We start from the raw sequence: 12,370 nt of genomic DNA, 5'->3' as shown, positions 1-12,370 counted from the left end.
TGGGGAGCTAGTTTTTGTGGGGTGAGCTACCTAGTTGGAATTAGCTCATTTGTTTTCTAGGGTAGATTTATTTTATAGGGTAGATTTATTTACCTGAGTTGGGAGCTGGTTCAGTTGGAACCAGTCATTGGGGAACAAGTTTTCATGGGGTAGGCTGCCTAGTTGGAATTAGTTCATTTGTTTGTAGGGTAAATTTATTTACCTGAGTTGGGAGCCAGCTCATCTGTGTATCTATACAATCTGTTTGTGTCATTTCTATTGAAATTTACCTATGTCTTTTGTGTTTTGGTGTTATCAAACTTATTTTTAAAAAGCCTCCAATAAAATAAATAAATGTATATTAAAAGAAAAAAAACTTCCAAGAGTGAAATACATAAGTAAACTATTATTCAATTAAAAAAAAAAAGGCAATTTCATCTATCTTGAAAGAAACCTCTTTGGGGTGCATACTATGTTCAGAAGAGCAATGGACACTGAATGGTTCACAATTACACAATCTCATATTTAGAAGCACCTTCAAAGGAGAGGAACATTTTGAAAACAAGCAGGCCTCGGGGTTTCCTTGGACTTGAAGCATCCAATTCTAATTTCCCCTACTGGAGTTCTGGGTAACTTTGACAGTAGGGAACAAGTTGATTGATTCTCTAATAGATATCACTCTCCTTTGTAAATTAAATATTCAAATAACCTTTTACCCAGAATACCTTGAGATCAGGGTCCCACTGGGGCCTTTTTGACCTTATCCTAGATGGAGAGCTTTGGCTCCCATCTTGGGGGAGGAGGCTTTGGCTCCAATTTGGAGTGTTCTCCCTATGAAGGAAACTCCGTTTATAAGGCACTTTGGACAAAGTTCACAGGTTTAATGGGACTGGGAAGTCACAGTGTGACTTTCCAGCTGGCTAGGTTTTGGTTCATTCTGGCTACTTTGGTAACAAGACAGTTATTTTGTTACATTAGTCTGCCATCTTCTCAGTCAGCCAGCTTTCTGAATAAAGTCATATTCCTCATCTCAACACCTCATCCCTTGTATTTATTGGCCTCTCCTGTGGTGAGCAGAATGAGCTTGGACTCAATAACAAACTGATGGCACAATGGGATGGATTGTGGAAGCTAACAGTTCAACCTACCACAGTTAGGAAATGGCACAAAAGCCAGGTGGACAGGGAAGTCAGTGTTTCCATATACAAGTAAGTACAGACAGCTTTGATTTTCCTCAAAAACAACTATCACTCATTATTTCTAACATTTCCTAGTGAAAAATAAATACTTAAAATAGACAATTTGAATTACAAAATAAATTATCAGTTTCTACTTATAAAACACTTTTTAATTATGAATGTAGACAAAACTGAATAAGTTGGCAAGAGTTGCTTGTTGGTGATTCCTAAACACTAGTAAGCATAATTCCAAGTAAATTTTTATTTCATTCTGAACTGATCGTATTCCACCCAAACCTTGATTCTTTCAAGATACTGCAAAGCTGACATGGCCTATGAGAGAAAAAACAAAAAAAAAAGCCTCTATGTTTAACTCCAGTAATTTAATAGTCTTCCTTTCCTTACTTGCAGATTTGTCTGTTAATTGGAAATAGTATTCCCAGCTGCACTGAGAATGTTTTCTGAACAAAGGGAGGAGGACATCTTAAAGATTGCAGTGGAAGTTAAGGCAAACCATAATTTACATTTCAGAATATAAATGCCCCAGGGAAGCCTTCTTTCCCTGCTGCCTAGAACTTTGATTGGCATTTCAATAGGATGCCACCAAATGGGAGGTTGGTCCCAGGAAACCCATCCTCAGGGTTTCCAATGACTGTAATTCCAGGCATCTGATCTGAGAAAAATAATGCCTATGAGATCAGGACATTTAAAAATTTAAGGCATCCATGAAAGCCAATGAGAACCAGAAAATGAACCCAAGGAGGAGAGCAAGGACATGGGTCCTGAGGGTTTGCAGATGCTTCACTCTGGAGATCAGATGTATTTCTAATTCAAGTTATTTCAGCTTGTGTGGTCATCAATAAAACGGCACAGAGAAGATATATGTCCCACCTCTACCCCAAAACTCATCCTCTCCAGAAATAATGATTTTCCACAGTCTCTTTTAGATTTTAAGCATTATAAAAACTGCACCTTGTTGGATATATACAATTTCTGTAAATTCCTGGATAAAAATTTTATTTTGGATGTTAAAATCTGGCCTCTTTAACTCTAAGAAACATTTTAAAAATGAGCTAAACAAATTGAGGTAATTCAGAGTTCTTCTCAACTTGTCTCTATTTAAATGTTGAGAAATTTCTGTATCACTCCTTCTCTTCTCCATTTCTCCTAAGCATGCAGCTGGAAAATAGTAACCAGATTTTAATCTCTTATGTTTATTTTTTCTTCTCTTGCTTGTATTTTGGGTGCCATATATAAAAAAATCATTACTGAGACCAATGTTAAGGAGTTTTTATGCTAGGAATTTTACAGTTTTAAGCCTTACGTTTAAGTCTTTTTTAGAAACCTGAAACAGAGTTGACTAATATTAATAGTATTATATTACATTCAGGTGTACAACTTAGTGATTTGATATTTTTATAGAGTATATTTCATATTAACTTATTATAACATATTGGCCCTATCCCTTAAGCCGTATTTCAAATGTTTATAACTTATTTGTATCTAGTAGTTTGTATCTCTATAATCCCCTGCACCTATTTTTCCCCTCCCCCAATCCCTTTCCTCTGTGGTAACCTCCAGTTTGTTCTCTGAATCCATGCCTTTACATCTATTTTATTTATTCATTTGTTTAATTTTTTAGATTTCACATATAAGTGAAAACACACAATATTTGTCTTTGCCTAAGTCTTTAATACATTTTTTAGTTAATTTTGTAAGTGGTGGAAAAAAGGGTCCAGTTTCATTCTTTTGCCTATGAATATTCAGTTTTCCTATCGCCATCATTAAACAGATTTTATTTTCCCTATTGAGTATGCTTGACTTCCTTGTTGAATATTAGTTGACTACATAAGTGTAGATTTATTTATAAATCTACATAGTATCGATTTATTTCTGGGTTCTGTATTCTGCTCCACTTGTTTCTGCTTCTTTTTATGCCAGTACTATACTGTTAATTACTATAGCTTTGTAGTATATTTTGAAATCAGGCATTGTGATACCTCCAGCTTTGTTCTTTCTCAAGATTGCTTTTGCTACTGAGGGAGTGTCTTCAGTGGTTCCATACGAATTTTAAGATTTTTTTTTCTCCTTCTATAAAAAAATATCATAGGAATTTTCATAGAGATTGCATTGAATCTATAGATAGCTTTGGATAGTATAGATATTTTAACAATATTAATTCTTCCAATACATGAGCAGGGAATATATTTCCATTTATTTGTGTCTTTTTGAATGTTCTTTACCAGTGTCATAGTTTTCAGAGTACAGATCTTTCACTTTCTTGGTTAAATTTGTTCATAAGCATTTTATTGTTTTTGATGCTATCACAAATGGGATTCTTTCTTTTTCAGACAGTCAATTTTACTGCATAGAATTGCTACGGATTTTTGTATGTTGATTTTTATATCTTACTACTTTGCTGAATTCATTTATTTATTCTCACATTTATATCTGTAAATTAAAAAAAATTGTGGAGTTTTTAAGGTTTGCTGCATAAAAAATCATGTCACCAGGAAATCTAGACAGTTTTGCATTTTCCTTCCTGATTTTTGATGCCTTTTATTTCATTTTCTTGCCTGATTGCTCTGGTTAAGACTGCCATTACTAGTGAGAATGGGCAAATCTGTCTTTTTCCTCATCTAAGAGGAAAAGCTCTGATTCCTTTGTCATATATTCTGTATGTTGAAATTGTTTTATTTTTTTCAATTGCATTAGTTATGCATTCATCTTTCTATTCAAGATTCTCCTGTACATGCAGTTTGATCTACCTTCAGCAATCTGGGAAAAAGAAAAGACATGCTTCATATGGGTATTCACAAGTAGCTTACATCTGGGTATGTGTGTTTTCTTATCCTTTTATTTTTTTGTTTTGTTTTCTACATGGAATTTTTGTTTGCCTTGCTGAGCTCAGTGCTGCTCACTGCCCTGACTGAATAGAATCGGCATGGGACCAATTATTGAGCTATATACAAGTTAACTCATCCTATCCCTGGTCTCTGTAATATCTAGACTGAAAACACAAATGGTGTCACCATCTCCTCTTACTGTCATTTTTCACAGAAGTACTCTTTTTAGTGTGTTTTAGGATGTTGCTTCCTTAATCAGTTGAGTCCTATCAAGTTTCATCTTTTAGAGTCTTAAGTATCTATACTCGTAAAATATTAATAAACTGAAACCTTAATTAAAGAGAGTTGGGAGACCAGAAAAGGGAGCTTTCATGGCCCACAATGAGGGTGGAGCCCAACAGCAAGAAGAAAACCCTCCTTCTTTCCTGGGAAGGGCCCAGCCAATGAAAATCCATGGGCTTTCTCTGTTTACTCCAGCCCTTCCAACTTCCTTTTCCTCTTTATAAAACGATTCTCCTTTCCTGCCTGTGTGGGAACTTACACATGACTCACCAAGAATACAGATCTTGAATTGCAACTCTCTACTGATCCTCAATAATTCCATCTTTGCTGGAGAGCTATCTGATACATTCTATTTGTATTAGGTCAATGTACTCCAACTCTGACATGCTTTAAGGGTTAGAAGACAAGGAGGCAAGAGATAACGCTTAAGCTGTGGTACATGTACATAATGGAATATTACTCAGACATTAAAAAGAATGCATTTGAATCAGTTCAAATGAGGTGGATGAAACTGGAGCCTTTTATACAGAGTGAAGTAAGTCAGAAAGAAAAACACCAATACACTATACTAATGCATATATATGGAATTTAGAAAGATGGTAACGATGACCCTATATGTGAGACAGTAACAGAAACACAGATGTATAGAACAATCTTTTGGACTCTGTGGGAGAAGGCGAGGGTGGGATGATCTGAGAGAACAGCATTGAAACATGTATATTATCATATGTGAAACAGATCGCCAGTCCAGGTTCGATGCATGAGACAGGGTGCTCAGGGCGGGTGCACTGGGATGACCCAGAGGGATGGGATGGGGAGGGAGGTGGGAGGGGGGTTCAGGATGGGGAACACATGTACACCCATGGCTGATTCATGTCAATGTATGGCAAAACCCACCACAATATTGTAAAGTAATTAGCCTCCAATTAAAATAAGTAAATTAAAAAAAGAGAGAGAACACTGAGCTGTATATATTGCTCCTAAACCAGTACTGCAAAATGTATAAGCATAAAATATACTAGTTATTGTGATAAAGATGATGATAAAAGGATGCTTTCTTTTTGTCTACTATCACTCTAATCAGAATGGCTATTCAGCTAATGTGTACCAGGATATCTACAGCATCCATTTTGATTGGTCCCTGCCCATGTTACGTGTGCTGTTAAACAATGTAAGGATCATAGTTATCTGTGATGCTTGCAAGGTACACTAAGAATAATCTGACAGCTTGGAAAAGTTGGTAAGGAAATAATACTTTGGAAGCTCTTGCTGTTTTTTAAATTGGTAGAGTTGCCAATACCTTGTTCTTTATTTGCTACAGGAATGTATTAAAGAGTCTGAGGAGAATGTGCCCATCCATTTGATAGGAAACAAGATGTAGTGTAGGTGTACTTTACTAGAGCAAAGTAAATCTTTCACTGACATATTACAAAGCCTTGGTTTCCAGCCAACAAAACCACAAAAAGATTCACTGTTTCCCCCCACTTTGAGTTATTAATTATGACAAAGCCTAATGTCTATATTGTCCCAACTTAAGCCATTCCCACAAACACCTGCCAACTTCATCCATTGAGATGAGATGCAGATATCAACCTTACTCAAGATAACACTTTCTTGTTTCAGGCTTCACCCTTTGACTTTATTCTTAATGTCACATGATTGCTGTTTTCTATTTTTGGAAGATGGTTAGGGTCTTTTGACCATCCTTACATACGGACTGCCTGGAGCTAACTCTAAATACAATTCCAGGAGTGAGAAATAAAAAGAATAAAAAAAGTAAACAAGGGTTCATGTGTTGGTATGTTAAAGTTCTAGGAAACCAAAGGAAAAACCTGGAAACATTATTTTATCTGTAATAATGAAAGCTTGAGGTCTTTTGGACACAGGAGGTGGTTAAAAGGGCCTTCAAACTGCAGGCTTAGAGATCTCAAAAATGCCTCTTCCACAGCTGTCCTCCTAATGCACCTTTCAGAGGCTCTGCTCTGTTCTGTAATGGGTTTTGAAAGGTTCTACTCCCATAGAAAGATTCGTCCCTTTTTCTCTAAGCAACTTTTGCTGAAAGCAAAACAAAATAGGCCTTTGAAGTAGGGGAAAAAACCAAACACTTAAGACATAAAAAGGAAAGATTTCAAATTTTGAAGATTAATACCAACTTTAGGGTGGCATTTTTGGGGACCAGCAGTGTCCAGCGAGTTCTGACAGCAATTTGATGACTCTTGGAGCTGGACACTGAAAATAGGACACTTACAGACAGGTCACTTACAATACTGCCAGTATTGCAAATCATTGATATTCACCAATATTGATAATCCTTGGAGCTCTAACAATTGCTTCCAATTTCAGTTAAACTGGGGCTTCCCTTGTGGCTCAGCTGGTAAAGAATCTGCCTGCAATTCAGGAGACCTGGGTTCGATCCCTGGGTTGGGAAGATCCCCTGGAGAAGGGAGTTGCTACCCACTCCAGTATTCTGCCCTGGAGAATTCCATGGACTGTATAGTCCATGAGGTTGCAAAGAATCGGACATACCTGAGTGACTTTCATTTTCAATAAATCTCTTCAAGCAATGGTTGCTTCTTGCAAGTATGGTCCCTGAACTAGTGAAATTGGGAGCCATTTGAAAAGTTCATTCTCAGGCCCTACCCCAGAGCTACTGAATCCAAAACTCTGAGAGTGGACTCTGCAGTCAGTTTTAATGAACTTTCTGATGCATACTGCATTTAAAGAACATTGTTTCCGAGCATCTTCCCAGGAAGAATGTCATCCAAGGTCACAGCCATGCTCCTCTCCCTCTGGATGTCTCCATTTCCTCTGTGTAAAATACTCCTCTGGGTAACTGAACAATGTTCATCTAAAACTGAAAAGGACTGGCAGAAATGTCTAAAGTACCAGGAACTGAGAGTGAGGGCAAAGTATGATACTTGGCAAATAACCCCAAGTCTGCCCCATCTGGGGACCTTGATCTCCATCTGGATGAGACTTCTGGTTATTGGAATCTCTATGGCTCTGCTTCTCCAGCTCCTAAACCTGCTTCTGGCCTTATGCTCACTGGGTGACCAGCCGAAATCCCCTTCTCCCACTGGTTCTCCTAGCTACCTTGGTGTTTTGGTTTGTTCTCAACCTTGCCTTCTCCCTTTATTTTCCCATTGCTCTTCCTATCAGGTCTCAGGATGAAACAAGCCCTGAATCAGTGAAAGCCCTAAGAGGGCAGCATTCCCCGGGGGAGGGTAATTAGCACTGCTGTCTCTACTCTCAGTCTGTAAACTTACAGACTGATACCTTCCAATATATCTAATACAGTAGCCATTTCTGGAATGAATGAAGAAACGGACTGAGAGAAGCTCAAAACAAACAAGTCCCAAGGTGACATAATTCTCAAATGCTTGATGTGGAAACCAAGCCAATTTTTATCCGCCCGCAAAGTTCTTCTTGCCCATCCCACACCACACTCCCTCAGGTGTGTTAGCCTCCTGTTTTGTCTGTAAGGTCTGTACTGTACTTCTGCTTTGCAGGGACAGAAATTTAGGGCTGGAAAGTTATAGGTGTTGCTGAGTTTGCTTAGTTCTATTTATAACCGAAACATAACTGGTGCTATTGTTTCAGACACAGATCATGGAAAAAAAGGTAAAACAGTTCTTAATCACTTGGCATTTCTTTCCTCTTCTTTCACAGAGGGCAGTGTTACTTTTTCATCTGCACTTTAAAAATGCCCTTGGGAAATGCCATTGAAGATGAAGGAAGAAGAGAAAGATGGGGTTTATCCTGGCAGGCTTCGCAGGTCAAATGTAAAACAAAGGAGGACAGTGGTGCATATAAAGGAAAAAAATCTATTTTTTTTTTCTGCTTTAATCAACATGGGAGTAGGAAAAGCATTAATTAATATTTTTAAGTTTAAAATAAGGGTGCGCCAACTGAAGTCAAGGTCAGGAGTCCAAGTGGTGAGAAAGATTCTAGTATGAGAATCTATGTGAATGACACAGTGAACCCACATATCTTTTTGGAATGGACTTGCGAAACCATTTTTATCTCTCTTTTGCAATCAGAATCTGCACTTATGAGGGAAATATGAATCAAATTGTTTTGTTCTTACTCAAAAAATAATAAGATAAGAATGCAGACAATTAAAAAAATATATATATATATATACAGTTGGATATCTTTCTCTCTCCTGAGGCAGCAGCCCAGGGAAACAGGCTTAAAATGACAGCTGGGAAGATTTGAGCCAGATTCCATCAGGGTTGCTAGTTGTGTTTTTCTAGGACAAGTGACTACGACCTACAGAAGGGTCCCTGCCCACTGGGCTGAGGACTTTTGACTCTAGAGCTGCCTGTCATCCTCGCCTGAATGTGGAAATTTCCCCAGATGACCTCTGCAGTTAACTCGCAAAATAAGGGTCTCATGACCAATCACCAACCTGAATTTAAATTCTGGTTCTATTCAGTTTCATCAGTATGATTTGGGGGCAAATGAATCTCTATCAGAGACTCTGTTACCTCATTTAGCACCTGAGAATAATTCAGTTTTTTGATATGACTGATCTCAGCAGGATCAAGTTACACACTGTTGGGACTCAGTGCTAAATGAAATGTGAGAGCCCCCCTTGTGCAAAAATTATTGAAAATTTCAAGATGGCAATGGCAGAGAATTAACCCAAGCACAGGACTCTTGTGAACACAGGACGCTTCTTAGTGCAAAGTCCTGGGGGCTGTGCAGGTCATATGCCCATGAAGCCTGCAGCGCTGCAGGATCTGCTGGATCATCAATGTCCGTGAATCTGACAGGTTTTGCTTGAGGACCCAGAATGAGAAAACCCGAGTGGATGTGTGACCCTCTGCCAAGGCCTGGCAGGCCTCATACTGCTCTGTTACAGAACTGCCCTGAGTGGGTTATGCAATGGTATGAAACAGGCCCTTTTTTATGGATATGAAAGTGAAAGTTGCTCAGTCATGTCCGACTCTTTGTGACCCCATGGACTATACAGCCCGTGGAATTCTCCAGGCCAGAATACTGGAGTGGGTAGGAGTTCCCTTCTCCAGGGATCTTCCCAACCCAGGGATCAAACCCAGGTCTCCTGCATTGTAGGTGGATTCTTTACCAGCTGAGCCACCAGTGAAGCCCCTATATATATATATATATATATATATATATATATTTAATTCAAATTTTTTGTACCCTCTAAGCTTATTTTTAAGATTAAATAACAAATGTAGACTACAGGGCACATTGTAGAAATAAATCAGCATTTCCCCAAATAAGTTCCAGCAATCACCTATAGGAGAAGACTGCTTCTTACAACATAGATTGCCAGGTCCCATGGCAGATCTTATGAATCAAAAGCTCTGTGGTTGGAACACAGAAACTTAAATTTTTACCAAGTGTCTTGAGAGAGTCTGAAGCCATGAAAGCATTAAATGATTACAGTAAATACGTTACCCACCTACTCCTTCCTAGTTCCAAGAATGATATGTAATTTGTGTTTGACAGAGCTTATGTGTTAGTCAGGGCCTCTCTGATGGCTCAGACAGTAAAGAGTCTGCCTGCAATGCAGGAGACCCAGGTTCAATCCCTGGGTTGGAAAGATCCCTGGAGAAGGGATTTTGTATGTAATTTGTGCTTGACAGAAGCCTAGCCAGTACCAAAAATATATGATTCTCAACAGTGACAAATTCCCTTTTCAGTAGCAATAATTATTGCAACAAGTGTAACAGTGCAAACTATGGTTCACTGAGCATTTTCTACCTGTCAAGTGCTTAGTAGGCACTGCAGTTAATCCCATAATGCCTTGAGAGGTAGGTCTTGTCTTTCCACTTCACAGGGAAGGGAACTGAGACCCAGACATTAAGGGACTTGCAGTGCCACGGTCTGCAGACTCAGACATTAGGGCCTGGCACTGCCAGGGTCAAGGCCTGGCTCTCGGCAGGCCCAGAGGCTCGGTGGGCTGCCACTAGGCCACCTCTCCGAGCAGAAAAAGAAATCATGAATGCAGGTCAACTTTCCTTATAAATGTATTTTCTTTATTTTGTGATCTAAATGCCTTGGCCTTCTTAACAGTAAATTTAGAGTCTGGATATAGAACTGTCTGGAGGGTTAAAGTGATGGAGTGGATCTCTCCCTCAGCAGGAGGGACTCCAGGAAAAGTGTTATTAAACTGCATTGCTTTCTCACATCTGAAGCTAAACCACACATGCCTAGTGAGACATTTGTTACTGTCTTTTTTTTTTTTTTTTTTGGTTAATAAATCTGGCTAAAAATACTCCAAAGATGAAAAGATGACAAATGTAAGAGACAAAGAGACACATACAAAAAATGTGAATGGGTGTATGAGAAAGAAAGCTGCAGTAGGCAGCGAAGAAATAAGACACCAAGGGAAGTTTGTATGTATTACATCAGTGTCTCTTTTTACAAAAGGAGTCATACAAAGATGGTAAATGAGCTCTTTTCAGTGTTTCCTTTTCATACATATGGAGCACAAGGGGGAAAAAGACTATGTATATCTTGGTCTTCTTTTCCATGTAATTGTCAGAATCAGATTTTCAGTATCTACAAAGTAACTTTCTAAAATTTTGATTAGGATTGTGTTGAATCTATAGATTCATTTGGTAAGAAGAGATATCCTCACAATGTTGAATCTTCCTAAACATGTACATGGAATATCTCCCCATGGGTTTTGTTTTTTGATTTTTCTTATTAGGGTTTTATAGTTTTCTCATATATATTTATATGTATGATATGTGGCAGCATTCCTATAATATCCTATGTTATATATATAACATTTCTATCAATTTATTTTTGTTTCATTTTTGTCTGCTAAATTTTTCTCTTCTCAAAGGCTATAGATAATATTCTGAGCCATATCCTGTGAGCTGCCTTATAGATACTGACACACCCACACAGTGGTAGAACTTAACTACATGATGACCAGACTGGAGCCACGACATAAGCTTCCACAATTTTGAAAACTCTCCTCAAAGAAATGGGAACAAACCAATTCTGGAACTGAAGATTAACTGAACTTAAAGCAATCAAGGTGATGCTGACCAGAACACCGATGACCAATTTCAAGATGATCGTCAGAGCCGACTGTCTCCACATACAGCCCCGTCCTCTGCCTATACTTCACGTGTGCTCAGTTGCTCAGTATCCAACTCTTTATGACCCCACGGACTGTAGCCTGCCAGGCTCCTCTGCCCATGGGATTTTCCTGGCAAGAATACTGGAGTTGGTTGCCGTTTCCTCATCCAGGGTACTCTACTTAAACTCCCCTTTTAAAGTTCTTGACCCCTGGCTGTCAGCGGAGGGAACTGGCTTTGGACATGAGTCCACCCTACCACCTGGTTGCCAGCCTCCAAAAAGAGGAGAACTTTCCTCTCCACCAACCTTGGCTCTTTATTGGCTTTGGAGCACCAAGCAGTCGGACCCCACCTTCGGTAACGCTATTATCATGTACATATGTTGACCCATTTAATATTAATGACAACATTGTGAGACACGCACTGTTTCTGTCCCAGTTTTGGAAATGCAGAAACTAAGGCAGAGATGTTAAAACAAACAAGCCCCCACGTCCACGGCCATTCAACTAGTAAGTAGCTCACATGAAGTTCACACTCTGAAATCAGTGAAACAAGCTCACTTGGAAGAATGACTTTCCTAGGGAAGCTGCTTTCTGTTTGGACACTAAAACTGTTAGTAAAAGATACCTTGTACATATCTCAATCATTTTATCCCCCATACACTCAGGTATGGCTCATTCTTTTCCAAACAGTTGTTTGAATAAAGGAGTCCATGTCTGCTCTATCTCTGTGTCTTTTCAGATAGTACTGTCCAGCACACCCCATAGCATTCTACCAACACCAATAAGATTAATCACCTTATACTTTTTCCTGATTGTGCACTGCTCTTTATAAATGTCTGTGTTCCTGGTTCCATTTGGCTGTGAGCCCTCCTGACAGGACCCCATGCTTTTCCTCTGGACAGAAGCTAGGGTTTGATTTTTGTTTCTCTCATGATATATCTCACTGAGCCTCTTTCTCTGGTTGTCTTGGTCAGTAGAATGCCCTTTCCTTGGCCCTGAGAGCTCATCTTAACTTC

This window comes from Bos indicus, chromosome 22 (assembly GCF_029378745.1).
Source record: "Bos indicus isolate NIAB-ARS_2022 breed Sahiwal x Tharparkar chromosome 22, NIAB-ARS_B.indTharparkar_mat_pri_1.0, whole genome shotgun sequence".
NCBI classification, from domain to species: domain Eukaryota; kingdom Metazoa; phylum Chordata; class Mammalia; order Artiodactyla; family Bovidae; genus Bos; species Bos indicus.
The sequence above is the reverse complement of the archived record's forward strand: the minus strand, read 5'-3'. Positions refer to the sequence as shown.